The sequence below is a fragment of the Salvelinus fontinalis genome, chromosome 4, assembly GCF_029448725.1.
Source record: "Salvelinus fontinalis isolate EN_2023a chromosome 4, ASM2944872v1, whole genome shotgun sequence".
NCBI lineage: Eukaryota > Metazoa > Chordata > Actinopteri > Salmoniformes > Salmonidae > Salvelinus > Salvelinus fontinalis.
Window position 1 is genome coordinate 45406692 of NC_074668.1, and position 21698 is coordinate 45428389.

Consider the following 21698-nt stretch of genomic DNA (forward strand, 5'->3'; position numbering starts at 1 on the left):
TATCCCCTTATAATGAAAGCGTTTTTCTAAAGCCGGATGAGTCAGTGGAATTAAGTAGGACCAACCTCTGCAACACTTGTACCTCATCTATCTGGGTCATGCTGATAAGCTCAATCTGCTCTTAATACATCTCACGGGAAAATAACCAGAAATCTGTCATATGCTAGGCTCACAGCCAGAAATAGGCCCTTCTCTGAATTGTATACTTTTTTTACTACTGGGTATACCTGGAAGGTTATGAATACTCATTTATCTATTGCATGTACAAAATATAATATTTTTCTGTAATTTAGTAACGAAGTCTTGCAAGGCGACATGGTTCAATTTACGCAGCCCTTTGGGAAAAAGCTTTCCAAGTGTTCACATGGACATCACACTACTGTTTCAGGTGGCAGCTAATCCAATATTAGAACATTGTATTACTAATAATTCATGTTATAAGTAATTTAAAATTATAACTTTGTGTTTTGGTTACGTCTGTTTTCAGAATCTAATACATCAAATGAGAGATTGAATATGTATTTCCCCAAAAACATACAATCTCAGTTGTTTATGCTGAATTCTGTTTGTAGTCTATATTTTGGTATCCACTTTTAAAAAACATTAAACACTATCCAAGATGATCTGACAGAAGAATTGTAACTTATACAGTAGGCTACAGCACTGGAATATAACAGGCACAAACAGATCTATACTGCATACACAAGCAGTCACATTACATACACGTCCAGATAAAAAGAGCCTGCAAAAACAGAGATGAAGAAAAAGGAGGAGAGAGGGTGAGAGAGAAAGAAGGAATATGGAGAGAGAGAAAGAGATAGAAAGAAAGAGAGTAAAAAGAGAGAGAAAGAGAGCAAACACAGAGCACAATATTTTCCTCGGGGAGCCTCTGAGGAAAAAGACAAATCAGAACCACAGAGATGATTCTGCAGCTGAAGTTCCTCCTCTCCTTCAGCCTCGTTAGACGGCACACTGGCTGTTTGTGTGTGTGTGTGTGTGTGTGTGTGTGTGTGTGTGTGTGTGTGTGTGTGTGTGTGTGTGTGTGTGTCAGACAAATTGGTTTGAGTCCTGCTGAGTCTATGGCAGAGACCTGTTCATGTGCTCGGGAGGGGGGAACACCCAGTTCCCCATTCCCCCACGGTACAGCCAACTGATTTAAATGGCTCACCATAGTCTCTTTCCCCTCTGATATTGACAGAGCCCAGAGCTGTGTGTGCTGCAGTTGAAATTACTCCAAACAGTTGCCAATGACATTAAACAAAAACTCCACCCCGAAAAAATCTATTTTGTTATTTGTTTCATTAGTCCATTGTTGATATAGTCCCAAAATGTTTTGCATGTCAGCAAAGTTTTCAAGATACAGTATATAACTTTAAAAATACAGAAATACAGCCGGTATGATGCATCTTGCATCATATGATGCGAAATAAATCATAATACCAGCTGTATTTCTGTATTTTGAACGTTGCTTGTATATATCTTGAAAACTTGATTGCTGACATGCAAAACATTTTGGAACTATATAAACAAACAAATTAAACGAATAACAAAGATAGTTTTTGGGTGGAGTTTTCCTTTAAAAGAGGACCTGAAGCTAGCAGAGCACACTAACAAAATAAGATGTCGTTAGTGAGGGGTGAGTGAGTGAGCCATGGTGGGGTGGAATCGTTATCTGATGGTACTGGTTTTAAATGTAAGCGTTTAAAAGGGGTGATTTGAACCATGGCTAGCTTGACAACACAACACCATGTTGTGAATCACAAGGCAATGACATATGGGATCATGATGACAGTACACTCTTAGAAAAAAAAGTTGCTCTCTAGAACCTAAAAGGGTTCTTTGGTTGTCCACAGAGGGTTCTACATGGAACCCAAAACGGTTCTACCTGGAACTAAAAAGGGTTCTCCTATGGGGACAGCCGAAGAACCCTTTATGGAACCTTTTCTTTCTATGTAGTCTTCCCTGATTCCTGGGTGCATCACCGAGTGCATCACTCTATAGGGGATACATTTACTGTGCTCTAGTGTACTGTACATCCACACAACAACAAACGTGCACTTAGCAAGCAGTGTCACATCATTTTTGTAAAACAATGATCACATAATGCTGTATGCCAGTAAAACCAAACTGTTAGCATGCAGGCCTCAGATCCCACTACAAGTTGAAAGTGTTGTTGGGAAGGCAGGCTTATAAATGTTGGTCAATACAAGGCACCACTTCAGCAGTGTATTTGTATTTATTATGGACCCCCATTAGCTGCTACCAAGGCAGCAGCTACTCTTTCTGGGGTCCAGTGAAATTAAGGCAGTTATACAGTGGGGGAGAGATGAGACCAATGACTGGTGCTGAGGGAGCAATGATGCGTCAGTACAGGGAGGAAGGGAGGGTAGGTAAACCCTGTAAACAATGCATTTACTGTAGCTAAGTTGTTTCAGTGATAATTGATTGACTTATGTCAGAATGACAAAACATAAAAGGCATAAAGCAGATTCCTATTAGTCTAAGATATGTTGTAGTTACTGTATCCTTGTTATTTTCCTTTGTATTTTTTATGTCTCCACCATCATCCTTCCCTTCTGAAGGCCCTGTGTCTCTTCCCTCCTCCTCTCTTACCTCCAGATAAACAATAATAATTGAAAGGGTGAAACACTCTGGAGCACACCACTGTTGAGGACTGAATACAATCTCACAACCACCCAAATATTTCACTTTGTGAGACATGTACTTTTGCCATCATATCTACTTCAGGGTATCTACATGTGCTAATAATGTGCATGCTAATATTGGCTTTTTATGTTTCGTGTGTAGGGTTGAATGAATCTGTGCATCAGAGGTATAATAAAAATAATATAATAAAAAAATATGTTGCTTGTGTCAGGGGTGTCTGGTCTGACTCACTCAGATCAAAACTGGTTTGTTTTTCATCTACCAACAGATAACATGTCATAATCAGAAAAAAACAGTTTTTGTGTGTTATTCAGACTATTATGAAGACTTCAATTAAGTCCAGAGTTCACTCGGAGTTGGGGAAGTTTTACTGTATCAGTATCACTCCTTCTCAAAGCCATCAAACCCAACTCCCCTTAAGTTATATTGACGTGTTTTTAGGCTTTACTTTATTGCCATCTACCTGCCACCCGTTCTGTTGTTGGTTAGCTACTGTTTGAGTTTGGGGTGATTTTAACTGCAGGCTGGTGCCGCCCGTGTCAGCCCTACAGGACACTGTTGCTGTATTTTCCATCTCCAACATGGCAGGCTAAAAGAGTCGCTGCTGTCTGCCATACTGTATGAACCGAACCCACAGTCTAAACACACAAACACATATAAACACTGCTTACTATACTGTGTAAATCCGTTGTTCCCTTGGCTACCACCTCCGGGGGGTCAATGGTGCACTGGGAGGCCAGGACACCAGACATGACAGAGGCTTTCAATAATGCTAGAGCAAGCCTAAATAAGTTCAGTAGTAAAGATTTGCTTAACAAGTCACATAAGTTGCATGGACTCACTCTGTGTGCAATAATGGTGCTTAACATGATTTTTGAACGACTACCTCATCTCTGTACCTCACACATAAAATTATCTGTAAGGTCCCTCAGTCGAACAGATCATTTCAAACACAGATTCAACCACAAAGACCAGAGAGTTTTTCCAATGTCTCAAAAAAGGGCACCTATTGGTAGATAGCTAAAAATAAAAAAGCACACATTGAATATCCTTTTGAGCATGGTAAAGTTATTAATTACACTTTGGATGGTGTATCAATACACCCAGTCACTACAAAGTTACAGGCGTCCTTCCTAGCTCAGTTGCCAGAGAGGAAGGAAACCGCTCAGGGATTTCACCATGAGGCCAATTGTGACTTTGAAACAGTTAGTGCATAATGATGAGGCAACTGGCGACATTGAGCGTTGGAGAAGTGGAGCGGTAGTAAATGTGACAGTGTGCAAAGCCCTTAAAGATTTACCCAGAAAGACTCACAGCTGTAATCACGGCCAATGGTGATTCTACAAAGTATTTTCTCAGGAGTGTGAATATTTATGTAAATTAGATATTTCTGGATTTCATTTTCAATAAATGTCCAAACATTTCTAAAAACATTGAGGTATTGTGTGTAGATGGGTGAAAAAAATATTTTCTAAATTTTAAATTCAGTTTGTAACACAACACACTTTCTGAAGGCACTGCATGTGTGTGTGTGGCTCGTCTTTGTGTGTGTTAGTGTATGTGTGCATGCTTGCACTTGTCTCTGTGTGTTTGTGTGCGTTTGTGTGAGGCCAGGGGAGGATGGACAGTTTTAATACAGCACCACATGCCCTCTAGGGGGCCTGGACCGTTACTACTGCAGATATTATAGCTGGTGAAATGAAGCACATCAATTTCCCATACAGCCCCCAGGATGACATGAGTGTGTACACTGTAAAAATTAACCTTACCTTTTAGTTGTTTCAGCTCATTTTCCAAAGTCAATTCAAAAGAAAAATGGTGAATTCAACTGACATTTTTTGACATGATTCTTCATGTTTTCATTTATTTGACTAGGCAAGTCAGTTAAGAACAAATTCTTATTTTCAATGATGGCCTAGGAACAGGGAGTTAATTGCCTTGTTCAGGGGAAGAACAACAGATTTTTATCTTGTCAGCTCCATTTACTAGTCCAACACTCTAACCACTAGGCTATATGCTGCCCCATTGAGTCACCTAGCCAGAAATTGTTGAGAAGTTGACTCAATGAGTAATTCTGCCCAGTGAATCAAACAATACATGTTGGCTCAACCGTAATGAAATCTCTGAATGTCTCGCGAGTGAATGCTAGAAACTACCCGTGTATGGGCTTCAAATTTGAGCTTATCTTTGTTTTTCAAGTTCCCTGGTCCGATTCAGTGGTCTAAGCACACATTTCAGCATTGGGTGAGTACATTAAGATAACCACATTTTGAGTCGGTATTAGAAACAGTTTTCATAAATATATGTTTTTAATAGCACTAGCTAGCTAACTAACTGTGTCTTTTGAATCACTAATGCTAGCTATCTAGCTAGCTTCCTCAGCTCAGTCAGCCGTGTTTAGCTAGCTAGGGACACATTATCCAGCCATGCATAGTTATTTAGAGTTTATAAATAAATATATCCAAGCCAGGGCTCAACATTAACGACGGCCCACAGGCACGAGGCTAGTAAAAACATGGGTTGAGACTAATGATTTATATATACACTAGATGTCTGACTGGGGCACTGTTTTGAAGCCCCCCGCGCCTCCATCGTGGCACACCACCACCATTCTGAAAAGTATTTCAGAAGCTATATTATTGCATTTATGAATGTCTTCATTTGTTTGTCACATTTGTTTATTCTATTACAGACAACTTCAATTATATACTTTTAAATTATATTTTGTGAACCAAATGCAAAAACTAAAAAATATATAAAATCCTTTCTTGTGTTACTTTCCACGCTACAACAACAGAAAATACTTAAATACCTGTCATTTTATCTGTGTGACATTTAACACTTCTGGGGAGTGCCAATATGGCTGACCAGTGGCCATTACATTGCATCAGCAATCCAGGGTTTATGTCAGGGTTTCACAAACTCGGTCCTCGGGACCCCAAGGGGTGCATGTTTTGGTTTTTGCTCTAGCACTACACAGCTGATTCAAATAGTCAAGTAATCATCAAGCTTTGATCATTTGAATCAGCTGTGTAGTGTTAGAGAAAAAAACTAAACGTGCAACCCTTGTGGTCCTGAGGACCGAGTTTGTGGTAAACGCTGGTTTATGTACATCATTGGTCAGGACCGGACAGTCATCTCTTTGCCAGTAGCTTTTGAATGCATTTTGCCATTTGATTTCAAGTACTCCGTGCTCCTTTGAGGTCTGGCATTGTAATCTAGAGCTGCTCCACCGCAGTCAGCACCACATCGTATACCACATATCAGAGTTTGTGGGTGTGTCCATTACAAGGGAATTTCACCCTGGCTCTGCCACGGCATGTAGGCATTACTATATTAACAACATTAACTTTTTATTACAAACATCACAACTATCCAAACCAATAGTTAAGACTCACACATTTTCCTTTCACTGGTACAATGGAGAAGGTTTGACTCCCTGTGCATTTGTCTGCTCATAGTGAACCAGAAAGTCTGGCATTCATAGTGAACGCGGATACCGCTCGCTAGGTAGAGAGGGCATGTCCACAAACTTGAATAATGGAGTTGTTTACTTTTGACCAGCACACAGTAATCTCAGAACTTCTACAGGCAAGATTTTTTTTTTAAGTTTGCTTTTCACTAATGTTTGTCATCATGCCTGTGTGCTGTTCTGTGCTTGGCAGTGCTAATTACAAACAAGTGTGAAAATGTGTTTCACCATTCTACCTACCAGAGATTTACCTAAATTCTACTAGTGGATTTCAGATATCAAGAATGATGCAGTGAATAAGGTTATAAGAGGGATTTTCAGGCTGAACTGATGGGGAATCCATTTCGACGACAGCTGAGAAGTACCATAAATTGTTTCCCTTCACAACAAAATGGAAGATTCTCAATTAGAGGTAACCTAACATTAGCTAGCTTGCTAGCTTAGTTGGACTAGCTAAAGTTACAATCCTGTATTGAACTTTGAATTGTCAATATATTTGATTTGATATATTAGGATCCCCATTAGCTGACGCCCATGGCGACAGCTAGTCTTACTGGGGTCCGCCACATATGCAGTGTGTATGTGTGTGTATCTATCAGTTACACAGACATGTCAGTACATACGCACAACAAGTAGGTCACATGGGGGAGAGGCGTTGTGCCGTGAGGTGTTGCTTTATTTGTTTTTTAAAACCAGGTTTGTATTAGTGGCCACCCATTCCAAAACAGACTGCAACTCTCTGTTAAGGGTTTCAGTGACTTCATTAGCTGTGGTTGCTGATGCGTATATGGTTGAAACCTCAGCATACATGGACATACATGCTTTGTTTAATGCCAGTGGCAGGTCATTGGTAAAAACAGATAAGAGTAGGCCTCGACAGCTGCCCTGTGGTACACCACACGTTACAAGTTTGACATTATAGAAGCTTCCATTAAAGAAAACCCTCTGAGTTCTATTAGATAAACAGCTCTGAATCCACGATATGGCAGGTTATGGTCATTAACTTCTTGATGATAGGGTGCAGAATTTTCACTTAGGGAAAAATAGCGTGCGCAATTTCAACTTCGTGCTACTCATCCCCAGAATCTAAGATATGCATATAATTAATTAGAAGTTTCTAAAACTGTTTGAATCATATCTGTAAGTATAACAGAACTTATATAGCAGTCAAAACCCTGAGGACTAACTTTTTTATTGTTAAGTTCCTCTATGTTCAATGGATTGTTTTGGGCAAACCAGAATTCTAATCAGTAAATGCGCAGTTTCTACTGCTTCCACTGGATGTCGCCATTGTATGGAAAATGGTTAAGGTTTTTTCTTAGTGAGGTGAACAAGATATTGACCCGGAAGTGGAGGGACGTCGTTTGTTTATGTTTGAGATTTGGGCAAGACCTGAAATGTTCCGTGAGTTTGTTGATATCCTGTATTGAAAACAGATTGACCTGTCTTCAATTTGATCGATTATTAACGTTTACAAATACCTTAAGCTGTATTACAAAAGTACTTTGAAATGTTTTGGCAAAGTTTAGAGGTATTTTTTTTTAGATATTGTGTCGTGATTTTGTTCAAATTGAACGCTGTTTTTCCTGGTACAACGGCGCCAAATAAATGGACAATTTGGATATATATGGATGGAATTAATCGAACAAAAGGACCATTTGTGATGTTTATGGGACATATTGGAGTGCCAACAAAAGAATCTCGTCAAAGGTAATGCATGTTTTATATTTTATATTAGCGTTTTGAGTAGCGCTAGCATGGTTGAAATAGGCTACACTCTCTTGTTTACATTGGGCTATCATCAGATAATAGCATCTTATGCTTTCGCCGAAAAGCCTTTTTGAAATCTGACATGTTGGCTGGATTCACAACGAGTGTAGCTTTAATTTGATATCTTATATGTGTGATTTAATCAAGTTTAATTTTATATAATTCTTTTGAATTTGGCGCTCTACATTTTGACATGGCTGTTGGGACGCAAGCGTCCCATCTATCCCAGAGAGGTTAATATCAACGGCTGCACTGACATCTAATAATACAGCTCCCACAATCTTCTTATTATCAATTTCTTTCAACCAAATATTTGTGTCATGCAGTACATGTTGAGTGCCCTTCTATATAAGCATGCTCAAAGGCTGATGTGAATTTGTTTACATAGAAATAGCATTGTATTTGGTCAAACCCAATTTTTTCCAACAGTTTCCTAAGAGCTGGCAATAGGTCTGCTGTTAGAAACAGTAAAGGCCACTTTACTACTCTTGGGTAGCGGAATGACTTTGGCTTCCCTCCAGGCAGGAGGACAATGACTTTCCTCTAGGCTCAGATTAAAGATATGACAGATAGGAGTGGTTATAGAGTGAGCTACCATCCTCAGTAGCTTTCCATCTAAATTGTCACTTCCAGGAAGTTTGTCATTATTGATCGATAACAATCGTTTTCCCACCTCTCCCACACTAAAATTCTAACTTACAATGCCTTTCTTTCATTATTCGTTTTTTTTATGTGTGATTATGATGGCTCACTGTTTGTTGTTGGCATTTCCTGCCCAAGTTTGCCCACTTTTCCAATAAAGTAATCATTAAAATAATTGGCGACATCAAATGGTTTTGTCATGAATAAGCCATCTGATGTTCTTTCTGCCCATAATTTCAATTTCTTTTCCCATCATTCTTTATATCATTGATCTTGGCTTCATAATACAGTTTCTTATTATTTTTGTTGAGTTTAGTCACATACTTTCTCAATTTGCAGTAAGTCAGCCAGTCAGATGTGCAGCCAGACTTATTAGCCACTCCTTTTGCCCCATCTCTTTCAACCATACAGTTTTTAAATTACTCTTCAATTCATGGAGCCTTAAACAGTTCTAACAGTCAGTTTCTTAGCAGGTGCATGTTATCAATAATTGGAAGAAGCAATTTCCTAAATTCATCAAGTGCTGCGTCTGGATGCTCCTCACTAATCACATCAGACCAACAAATTTTTTTAACATCATAAGAGTCACAGCAAAATCTTTTGTATGATCTCTTATACACTATTTTAGGCCCTGACCTGAACCAGATTACAGGCGCTGGTTATAGTAAGAAGCTTCCTCTTAACTTCTCTAGGATAGGGGGCAGCATTTTCACGTTTGGATGAAAAGCATACCCAAATTCAACTGCCAGCTACTCATCCCCGGAAGATAAGATATGCATATTGTCAGTAGATTTGGATAGAAAACACTCAGAAGTTTCTAAAACGGTTTGAATCATGTCTGTGAGTATAACAGAACTTATTTAGCAGGCGAAAACCCGAGGACAAACCATTCAGATTTCTTTTTTGAGGTCACTATCTTTTCAATGGATTTTCATTGGGAATACAGATTTCTAATTGACCTTCTTACAGTTCCTACCGCTTCCACTGGATGTCAACAGTCTTTAGAAATTGGTTGAGGGTTTTTCCTTTGTGTAATGAAGAAGTACAGCCATTTTGAAATCAGGGTCACTTGTTGTGTCCTGTTTGTTAGAGGCACATGACCAGAAGGCTAGCTACAGTTTGTTTTAATCCTGTATTGAACACAGATCATCCCGTCTTCAATTTTATCGATTATTTACGTAAAAAAATACCTAAAGTTGTATTATAAAAGTAGTTTGAAATGTTTTGGCAAAGTTTACAGGTAACTTTGAGATATTTTGTAGTCAAGTTCACAAGTTGGAACCTGTTGTTTTTCTGGATCAAACGCGCCAAATAAATTTTGGATATATATCGACGGAATTAATCGAACAAAAAGACCATTTGGGATGTTTATGGGACATATTGGAGTGCCAACAACAGAAGCTCGTCAAAGGTAAGGCATGAATTATATTTTTATTTTAGCGTTTTGTGTCGCGCCTGCAGGGTTGAAATATGCTTCTCTCTCTGTTTACTATGGTGCTATCCTCAGATAATAGCATTGTTTTCTTTCGCCGAAAAGCCTATTTGAATTCTGACATGTGGCTGGATTCACAACCAGTGTAGCTTTAATTTGGTACCTTTCATGTGTGATTTAATGAAAGTTAGATTTTTATAGTAATTTATTTGAAAATGGCGCTCTGCATGTTCTCTGGCTTTTGGCCAAGTGAGAAAGTAGCGTCCCGCCTATACTCAGATTTTTTGATATAAATATGAACTTTACCGAACAAAACATACATGTATTGTGTTACATGAAGTCCTATGAATGTCATCTGATGAAGATCATCAAAGGTTAGTGATTAATTTTATCTCTTTCTGCTTTTTGTTACTCCTCTCTTTGGCTGGAAAAATGGCTGTATTTTTCTGTAGCAATGTACTGACCTAACATAATCGTTTGGTGTGCTTTCGCCGTAAATCCTTTTTGAACTCAGACATGTTGGCTCGATTCACAACAAGTGTAGCTTTAATTTGGTGTCTTTCATATGTGATTTCATGAAAGTTTGATTTTTATAGTAATTTATTTGAATTTGGCGCTCTGCATTTTTACTGGCTTTTGGCCAAGTGGGACGTTAGCGTCCCACATATCCCAGAGAAGTTTTAAGCGGACAGCTTGACGAAAACCAATCAATATTCAGGTCCCCAATAAAGTAGAACTCTCTGCTTAGATCACATACACTATCAAGCATTTCACCCATATTATTGAGATACTGACTGATCACACTTGGTGGCCTATAGCAACACCCCAAAAGAAAAGGCTTTAGATGTGCCAAGTAGACCTAAATCCACAACACTTCAATAACACTTGACATAAGGTCTTCTCTAAGCATTACAGGGATATGGCACTGAATATATACAGCAACACCTCCCCCATAAGCATTTCTGTCTCTTCTATAAATGTTATATTGCTTCTGCTGTATCATCAAATGAATTATCTAAGTGAGTCTCAAAAATGGCTAATATATGACTGTTATCTGATGTTAGGAAGTTATTGATTTCATTAACTTTATTTCTATATTAATATGGGCTATTTTCAGTCCTTTCCTGGGTAGCTTATCAGAGATAGACATAATACTGAAAAGAGCAAACAAAGCAAGAGAAAAAAAATATACATTCAGCAGTCCATTAATCAATTGGTGTGTGCGTGCTGCGTGGTTGAAGCTACAAACCCATAACCTTGGCTCTCTCATCCCCTCCAGGCTACTGGGAGGAAGGGTGGACAATGAGCCTGTCATAGTGGATGTAAGCAACGTCCCCACGTGCTCTGCAGCTTTCATGGCTGGGATCAGTTCTTTCCTCTTCTGGATAGCACAGCTTCAGGAAAGTACTTGTTGATGAAGATATACGTTCTTCTGTTCTAGATAGTTCTTGGCTCTTTCCAGAACAGCTACCTTGTCCTTGAATCTCAGGAACTTGACCACTATCGGCGTGGGCCTGTCAGCTGGGCCGGTGGTTAATTTTCCAGTCTTATGGGCGTGCTCCACCTTAATCTTCCTGTGGTCAATCTTAATTTCCCTCCCTTTATCCTCAGACTCCATCCAGGTCTCATGTGGAGACTGTGCAATTCCATCCACAACCATGTTGTTCCTCCTTGATTGTCCCTCGAGATGGTCTGATTTGTCCGTCATTGTTATCATGGTTTCACACACAGAACTGATGTCCTCTCTCAATGATTTACAGATTGCTGTCATCTTGCCGTTCTCCTGTTTCAACTCATCTAGCTGACCCTGGGAGAACTGCAAACTGTTCTTCAGGTCCTGAACCTCTCTGGTCAGGTTGTTCACTGTTAAGTAGCTCTCTGTAGACTTGGGACATCCATCCATCTGGGTGCAATGGCCAATTCATTAACAACTTTAGCTTGCTTATATAGAGTCACCATCTGAATGGCACACATACACAATCCATGGCCGCTAGCATTTCTTACCTGTGTAGGAGCCGAAATCAAGGTCTAACATGTTGACCAGACCACTCTCGCTCGTGCCTCCACCATCGCGCACATGTTGATGTTGACACAGGTTGAAATATCAAAACGAACTCTGAACCTACTATATTAATTTGGGGACAGGTCAAAAATATTTCAATATTTATGGTAATTTAGCTAGTTTGCTGTTGCTAGCTAATTTGTTCTGGGATATAAACATTGGGTAGTTATTTTACCTGAAATGCACAAGGTCCTCTACTCCGGCAATTCATCCACAGATAAAAGGGTAAACCGAGATTGTTTCTAGTAATCTCTCCTCCTTCAGGCTTCTTCTTCATCTTTGGACTTTTTCTGGCGGTTGGCAACCAACTTTAAGGTGCATTACCACCACCGACTGGACTGGAGTGTGGACCTCAGTTCATCTTTCAATCACCCACGTGGGTATATGCTTCTACAAACCAATGAGGAGATGGGAGAGGCGGGATTTGCAACGCGTCAAGCGTCACAAATAGAACACCTGGCTACTTAAACGCTCGTTGACGAGCGCAAACAGTGTGGGTGCAATGATTGAATAACATGTATGTGTAAATTTATTTTGCAACATGAGCGCACACGATGCGAGCAGTGTGGTCAGTATGTAATTCGAGCTCTTTATGGAGAGAAGTTTGACATTTTGCAAACTTAACACAATGCAAAGGCAGATCATGGCGATTTTTGACAAAAAAGCCTTTCTTACAACCTATGTGTTTGCACTGCTGATTGTATCAGTGCTTTGTTGTTGTTGGAGTCCGGAGCATCGACCCTGTTAATGCATCCAAATCGATCTAGCCAACAAGTTTATTATCCTCTTCTAAATAATGGCCGAGCTATAGCCGAGCCATATCACTTACCAAGTGTACAAGCACAGCGGACAGATGGGCGTTCTCACCACTAGTCAAGGTAATCATCTACCAGTGGGACTACAGTTAACGGTGGCAGAGTTACCCCACCAGAATATTCATATTCCATCAGACGCACACACTTCAGCCCACAAATCAGACGCACTAAGCACCATCCATTTTAAATCCCACCAAAAATATCACCGGGAGTTCAAGAGCGAAAAACACAATCTTAACCTCTTTCAAACAGTGAAACACGCAAAAGTTGCCTGGGATCCTCAGGAGAAACCAAAAGGATTGCTCAGGGGTCATTTGAACAAAGGAAGCATCACCACTGGAAAATAAATAATTGTACTTGGTGATTTTTTTAAAGATTTTTTTTGTTGTTGTTATTTTTCTCCCCAAAATCCAATTGGTAGTTACAGTCTTGTCCAATCGCTGCAACTCCCACATGGACTCGGGAGAGGCGAAGGTCGATAGCCATGCGTCCTCCGAAACACTACCCTGCCAAGCCACACTGCTTCTTGACACACTGCTCACTTAACCCGGAAGCCAGCCACACCAATGTGTTAGAGGAAACACTGTACAACTGGTGACCGAAGTCAGCATCCATGCACCCGGCCCGCCACAAGGGGTCGATAGAGAGCATTGGGACAAGGACATCCCGGCCGACCAAATCCTCCCCTAATCCGGAGAACACGGGGCCAATTGTACGCTGCCCCACGGGTCTCCTGGTCGCGGCCGGCTGCGACACAGCCTGGGATTGAACTGTGATGCAGTGCTTTAGACCGCTGCACCACTGGGCTGATAAATCAAATAGAAAAAAGCTCAAGGAAATGATTAGTTAATATGACTTTGCCCAATTGATTAATGGACCAACTAGAATCACACAGTCTTCAAAACCTCAGATTGATCTGATTTTCAGCAACTAACCAGAAAGGATTACAAAATCATTCAACTTTATTACAGGAATATCAGATCATAACTCTAATTACCAGGATCCTAACCAAAAAGAGATTAATTGACAGACAAGACAAAAAGTAGGTCTCAATCACCAATCAGGCCTTTACGTTAGAGTGGCCAGACAGAAGCCACTCCTCAGTAAAAGGCACATGACAGCCTGCTTGGAGTTGCCTAAAGACTCTCTGACCATGATAAACAAGATTATCTGGTCTGATGAAACCAAGATTGAACTATTTGGCCTAAATGCCAAGCGTCATGTCTGGAGGAAACCTAGCACCATCCCTACGGTGAAGCATGGTGGTGGCAGCATCATGCTGTGGGGATGTTTTTCAGCGGCAGGGACTGTGAGACTAGTCAGGATCGAGGCAAAGATGAACGGAGCAAAGTACAGAGAGATCCTTGATGAGGACCTGCTCCAGAGCGCTCAGGACCTCAGACTGGGGTGGAGGTTCACATTCCAACAGGACAACGACCCTAAGCACACAGCCAAGACAACGCAGGAGTGGCTTCGGGATAAGTCTCTGAATGTCCTTGAGTGGCTTAGCCAGAGCCCGTACTTGAACCCGATTGAACATCTCTGGCGAGACCTGAAAATAGCTGTGTAGCAACGCTCCCCATCCAACTTGACAGAGCTTGAGAGGATCTGCAGAGAAGAATGGGAGAATCTCCCCAAATACAGGTGTGCTAAGCTTGTAATGTCATACGCAAGACGACTTGAGGCTTTAGTCTACAGATTGATGAGGAAACATTTTTTTTAATCAATTCATAACAAGGCTGTAACTTTACAAAATGTTGAAAAGTCAAGGGGTCTGAATACCAAAGGCACTGTATTAATAGTGTGTTATACTGTAAGATTGTATTGATGTACTAATGGTAATTGTTTTCTGCCCAGGGACTACATATGAAAATCAGCTATTTAGCTAAATCTGGTGCAATGTCATGTTGTACATGGTCCCTGACAAATAAACGTAATAATAATATTAGTTGACTACTCCAGTATTTGGACACAACACTTGAAGCTATTTTCTTGTTGTTGTTAGAACTGTTTCTATAACAATTTTTTTGTTAATTTAAAAGATCCTCAACGGTACTCCTGCCGGCTTTGGTATTTGTCATAGTAGCGACATACAGTAGGTCACGCTGTTACTCCCCCCAGTTCCAGATAGGGCAGGTTGCAGGGAAGATTGGAAACAACAAAAACAAACAGCAGGGATCTAGACAGCCACAAGCCCGGGACAATCTGCGGTCCCAGCCACAATGGCTAACCGCGTTGCAGGCTGTGTTCCATCCCTCAAGAAAACCCTGCAGGGTTGATAGGCAGCTAGCTAGCAGCTCCGCCAAGCAGCTCCTAAGACCCGGCCTTGGTGGGCAGGATCACTGGACAGATAGAAACGGTCCCAGCAACTGAAGCTGACCATGTCGTGGCATCCAAACTCAAAAGGTAACTAGCAATTAACTAAACTTTTTCTAATGACTTCCAAAACAACAAACCGAGCTTTCCCTTGTATAGCTAACTCACTCTCTGTTTGTGTGTTGGTAGCAATGATGAAGTGTATAAATTGTCGATGGTTTGTTAGTTGATTTTCAGCCAGTCTCAGCTGGCTATCAATCTTGCTGCCAATTTAGTGACGCTAGTTAGCTAACAGCAAGCTGACAATATTGAAATGTCCATTTTAGGTATGCTTAGCTAGCCAGTCTAATGGAGATCAATACAATTAGTGGGGTCTTTCAATTGTGTATTGTTCTGTATTTTGTTGTAGTTGGTTCAGAATCTGATTCCATCATCATGCGCATCCAACCCCTAGCTCTGCAGAAGGTAAGTTGGCCAAAATCTTTACAAGCTGATGGCTAAGATAGCTCAATTTACAGTAAGTTTGTTATAAACATGAACTGGGTAGTGTTTGTATGGTTTGTGTTATGCGGTTACAGGTGGTTAGAGGTAGCATAAGGACCACAGAGTACCTTCCAGACCATGTAATCAATTTAGTCTACTTCTCTTCTCTTTTTACCTTTTATTTTGTAAAACTCAGGTTACCTGGAGTCATTCCACAGTGCCCTTGGTGAAAAATACCCCAAAGTTGGGGCATTAGGGGTACACAAGCATGAGGGAGTGGACAAAACGTGTGGTTACAGAGCACAACAAGATTGTGGGACTGAAACCAGCAAGGGACACTGAAAGGTAATGACACAACAATGACACAACCACCTCATTCTTCTCTCAAAACACAATACAAAGACATGTTTACAAAATTCCCATACAAAGGGCTACTATTGACAAGAATGAAGGAGGTTTACAGACAGTACTTTGAGATGAGGAAGGGGTCTTGGTTGTGCAGGCTTGTGCTTATACAGTAAATGTACTGTTGTGTATGAGAGCAATTGAGGTGCCATATCTCCTCAATCTCCCATACACAACAATGCCTTCCTGAGACTTTTCACACCTTCTTTAGCCCCCCCCCAGCCCATTCACTTTGTTGACAGTTCATTCCTCTCAAAAGCAGCTCCCAATGTCCCCTCATTGTCCCTAAACAATACGCTTGCTGGTCCCACTTCGGTGATACCTTTACCAACAAAGGAGTGTTGCCCTATGTACCTTTCCCGAAAAGTGTAAAATATTAACACCACAACCATGTCTTTCCAGGAGACATGCATTACCAGCAAATGTTCTGCAAGAGGACCAAACATTTGGTGGTTAAGAAGCCCTACACCACTTTCGGCAGAATCTTATCCAGCTGGCCGTTCACAGCAGACAGGACAAGCCCATCACCACAAGCACAAAGAGTCTCAGCTTCCCAGCCCACCATGCCGAACACAATTGCCAGTGTATCCCGAAGCTTGATAAAGGACTCTAGCTGCTTTTACACAGGCAGCCCAATTCTGATCTTTTTTTCATTAATTGGTCTTTTGACCAATCAGTTCTGAAAACTATCTGGTGTGATTAAGACCAATTAGTGGAAAAAATATAAGAATTGGACTGCCTTTGTAAACGCAGCTAGCGTGGCTCAGCATAAAACCATGTAGAACACACAGGAGGCTGCTGAGGGGAGGACGGAATGGAGCGAATGGAATGCCATCAAACACATGGAAACCATGTTTGGTGTATTTGATACCATTCCACTGATTCCCCTCCAGCCTTTACCACGAGCCCTTCCTCCCCAATTAAGGTGCCACCATACTGTGGTAGAAGAAGGGTGGGGGATGGGGGGTTTGACACCTCCACACCCGTTCGTAAATTAACTTCTTGGGGATAGGGGGCAGAGTTTTCACATATGGAAAAAATAGCGTGCACAATTTCAACTTCGTTCTACTCATCCCCAGAATATAAGATATGCATATCATTAGTATATTTGGATAGAAAACACTCTGAAGTTTCTAAAAGTGTTGGAATCATATCTGTAAGTATAACAGAACTTATATAGCAGTCAAAACCCTGAGGACCAACCTTTTTTTTTTCAAGTCACTGTGTGTTCAATGGGTTCTCATGGGCAAACCAGAATTCTAATCAGTATACACGCAGTTTCTACTGCTTCCACTGGATGTCGCCATTGTATGGAAAAAGGTTAAGGTTTTTCATTAGAGAACTGAGAGAGATATTGACCCGGAAGTGGAGTGACGTCTTGTATTTATGTTTGAGAGTTGAGCAAGACTTGAAAAGTAACGTGAGTTTGTTGATATCCTGTATTGAAAACAGATTGACCCGTCTTCAATTTGATCGATTATTAACGTTTACAGATACCTACAGTTGTATTACAAAAGTACTTTGAAATGTTTTGGCAAAGTTTAGAGGTAATTGTTTTAGATATTTTGTCGTGACTTTGTGCAAATTGGACGATGCTTTTTCTGGTACAACGGCGCCAAATAAATGGACAATTTGGATATATATGGACGGAATTAATCGAACAAAAGGACCATTTGTGTTGTTTATGGGTCATATTGGAGTGCCAACAAAAGAATCTCGTCAAAGGTAATGCATGTTTTATATTTTATTTCTGCGTTTTGAGTTGCTCCATCATGGTTGAAATAGGCTACACTCTCTTGTTTACATTGGGCAATCATCAGATAATAGCATCTTATGCTTTCGCCGAAAAGCCTTTTTGAAATCTGACATGTTGGCTGGATTCACAACGAGTGTAGCTTTAATTTGATATCTTATATGTGTGATTTAATCAAGTTTAATTTTATATCATTTTTTTTGAATCTGGCGCTCTACATTATAAAAGGCTGTTGGGACGCAAGCGTCCCGCGATCCCAGAGAGGTTAAGTAGGAGAAGACTCTCTACGCTCCAGTATTGGCTAAAGGAATGTCCCTTTGTCTCCAAAGACTTTGGCCCACCCAAAACTCTAACGTCCAAAAAGTGGATAATGGAACAATAATTCTAACATAAAGAATGTGGGGAATGGTCAGTGGGGAGATATGGAAAACTAATGTCATGTGGTTGATTATTTTGTAATGTCATTAAAAATCTTATGGAGGAAATACTGTAACTTGGAAAGTATGGCCATTACAGGTATAAGGTTTCATCCGATGCGTTGAGCATATCATGAGGTCAGAGAGCTTGTCAGCATGACGGAATGCCCCTTTTGACCAAGACTGCATAAAGGCTTGGAAGAGAAATTAGCCTTTAGACCAGGAAACATGAGGCGTTAGCTACATGTTAGAAATGGTTGAAACTTTGAACCTCAACACGAGGTGAAGAAATAAACTCACCTTCCTTTAGACCAGAGAGACGAAGAGCTGCAGCTCATGTCCATCATGTTCCGAATCCTGAATAACATCACAAGGAGGAAGAGGTGAGAATCTCACTTCAGACAATCACTGGTACAGCTGTCCTAAGTACGGTATCTAGGAAAGTGAATTCAAGTAGGACCATCCTATTACTCTCTTCAGACCATCGTCTACTACGCTGCTCTCATTACCCCACTGGGGATCATGGACACGGCTGATTAGCCTGTCTTCAGAGGACCAATCTTCCAGAATGATTGGAAGGGAACACCAACTTTTAGTTCCGCTCCAGGCTACATGACAAGTCATTGACCACAAACAACTAAGAAGAAGGACATTATGACCTTTTATGGACAGTTAGAGCCTTACACTCAAGCCCGAGAGAAGGCTTGGTTCCGACAGACATCAATGACGAACGAAGGGATTTCAGACAGAAATACATTCATGATTTCTTACTTCAAACGGGCCGCGGTTCGTGTGCAATGTATATGATTAATGGGAGAATAGTTATGTATCCACAATAAGGTTCCCCTTTTCGCTATCTCTCTCTTTTACCCCCTCTCCATCTGTGTAATAAGCCATCGTATTTGTCAATCCACAAGGGACCTTTGTCTCATGTAAAGAGTGTATGTTTTTTCTGTATTATTATTTAGTTAGCTAGTAAATAAATGATTAAACCAATTTCTGTAGTACTGAATCATGACCAAGGCTGGGGTTTATGCAGAACCAAGAAGGTTATGATTGTTCAGAGGTTATGATTAATATGTTGACTCTTTTATGGATATTATAGGTAAAGACCTTAAAGTTTCATTTGGGAGATGGTAATTCTTTAAATAGCCATGACTAGCCGGCCATCACCCAGTACACTGCCCTGACCTTAGTCACTGTCACTAGCCGGCCACCACCCGGTTACTCAACCATGCACCTTGGAGGCTGCTCCCCTATGTATATATACATGGAACAATGGTTACTTTAATAATGTTTACATACTATTTTACCTATTTCATAAGTATATACTGTATTCTAGCCAAGGCCATCCTATTCCAACTATTGCTGTACATACACTATATATACAAAAGTATGTGACAGGTGTATAAAATCGAGCACACAACCACGCAATCTCCATAGACAAACATTGGCAGTAGAATGGCCTTACTGAAGAGCTCAGTCACTTTCAACATGGCACCATCATAGGATGCCACCTTTCCAACAAGTCAGTTCGTCAGATTTCTGCCCTGCTAGAGCTGCCCCAGTCAACTGTAAGTACTGTTATTAATAAGTGAAAACTTCTCGGAGCAACAATGGCTCAGCCGCGAAGTGGTAGGTCACACAAGCTCACAGAACGAGACCGCTAAGTGATGAAACGGTATGGTGTGTAAAAATTGTCTGTCCTCGGTTGCAACACTCACTACCGAGTTCCAAACTGCCTCTGGAAGCAACGTCAGCTCAAGAACTGTTTGTCAGGAGCTTCATGAAATGAGTTTCCATGGCAGAGCAGCCGTACACAAGCCTAAGATCACCATGCACAATGCCAATCGTCGGCTGGTGTGGTGTAAAGCTTACCACCATTGGACTCTGGAGCAGTGGAAACGCGTTCTCTGGAGTATTATATATTATCACATGTCACCAAATAATTGATTGAAACACAATTTTGCAAAGAAGGTCTACAGTAGCCTCAACAGCACTCTGTAGGGTACCACCATGGTGTGGCCGGAGGACAGCTAGCTTCTGTCCTCCTCTGAGTTCATTGACTTCAATACAAAACCAAGGAGAATCATGGTTCTCACCCCCTTCCATAGATTTACACAGTAATTATGACAACTTCCGGAGGACATCCTCCAACCTATCAGAGCTCTTGCAGCATGAATTGACATGTTGTCGACCCACGCAAAGGATCAGAGAATTAATCTAGTACTGAAAGCATAAACTACAGCTAGCTAGGACTGCAGTGCATAAAACATTTTCTTTTATTTAATAAAAATGTCGCCGAAAAAAACAATAAAAACTCAAAACAAACCGTGAAACTAAAGACTATGTGCCCTAAACAAAGTCAACTTCCCACAAAGACAGGTGGAAAAAAGGGCTACCTACGTATGGTTCTCAATCAGAGACAACGATAGACAGCTGCCTCTGATTGAGAACACTACCCGGCCAAACACAAAGAAATAGAAATAAAGAAACTAGAATGCCCACCCTAGTCACACCCTGAACAAACCAAAATAGAGAATAAAAGCCTCTGTATGGTCAGGGCGTGACAGGTATACGGACAATTTGAGTATCATGTAGTAGCCTAAAGCTATCTCTATTAGATTTAACTGGGTGAATGGAATATGAATGACAGTCGTGACCAAGCTAATTTGCGGCTAGCTGTTCTTACTGTTTTGTCTAGTGATTGATAAACTCACAAACTCTTGGATTGCTTTCGCTGTAAAGCATATTTTCAACATCTGACACGATAGGTGGATTAACAACAAGCTAAGCTGTGTTTTGGTATATTTCACTTGTGATTTCATGATTATAAATCCTGTTAAAGGGATCCGTGCGTCATGAAGTTAAACAACTTCTTCCGTGGTGCCCCAAATCCTAATGAGTTAATTGCTACATGATTAATTTAATCAGGTAACAATTAAACATAGATAGTGGATTAGATAAATAACTGTCATCAGATTAATGAAGGTAAAGTCGTTTCACGCTCTTCAGAATACTGTAGGTTTTTGCTCCAACCCCAGTTGTAACTAACCTGGTTCAGGTTATTAGAATGAGGTTTGCTAGATTAGGGTTGGAGTGAAAGCCTACAGGACGGTAGCTCTCCAGAAACAGGGTCGCGAAGCCCTGATTTAGAACCACCATGAAGTAAATATGTCATGCCCTGGCCATAGAGAGGTTTTTATTCTCTATTTTTGTTAGGCCAGGGTGTGACTAGGGTGGGCATTCTAGTTTCTTTATTTCTATTTTTTATATTTCTTTGTGTTTGGCCGGGTGTGGTTCTCAATCAGAGGCAGCTGTCTATCGTTGTCTCTGATTGGGAATCATACTTAGGCAGCCTTTTCCCATATGTGTTTGTGGGTAGTTGTTTTCTGTATAGTTTAGTTACCTTACAGAACTGTTCGTTTTTCTCTGTTATTTTTGTTCAAGTGTTCTGATTAAATA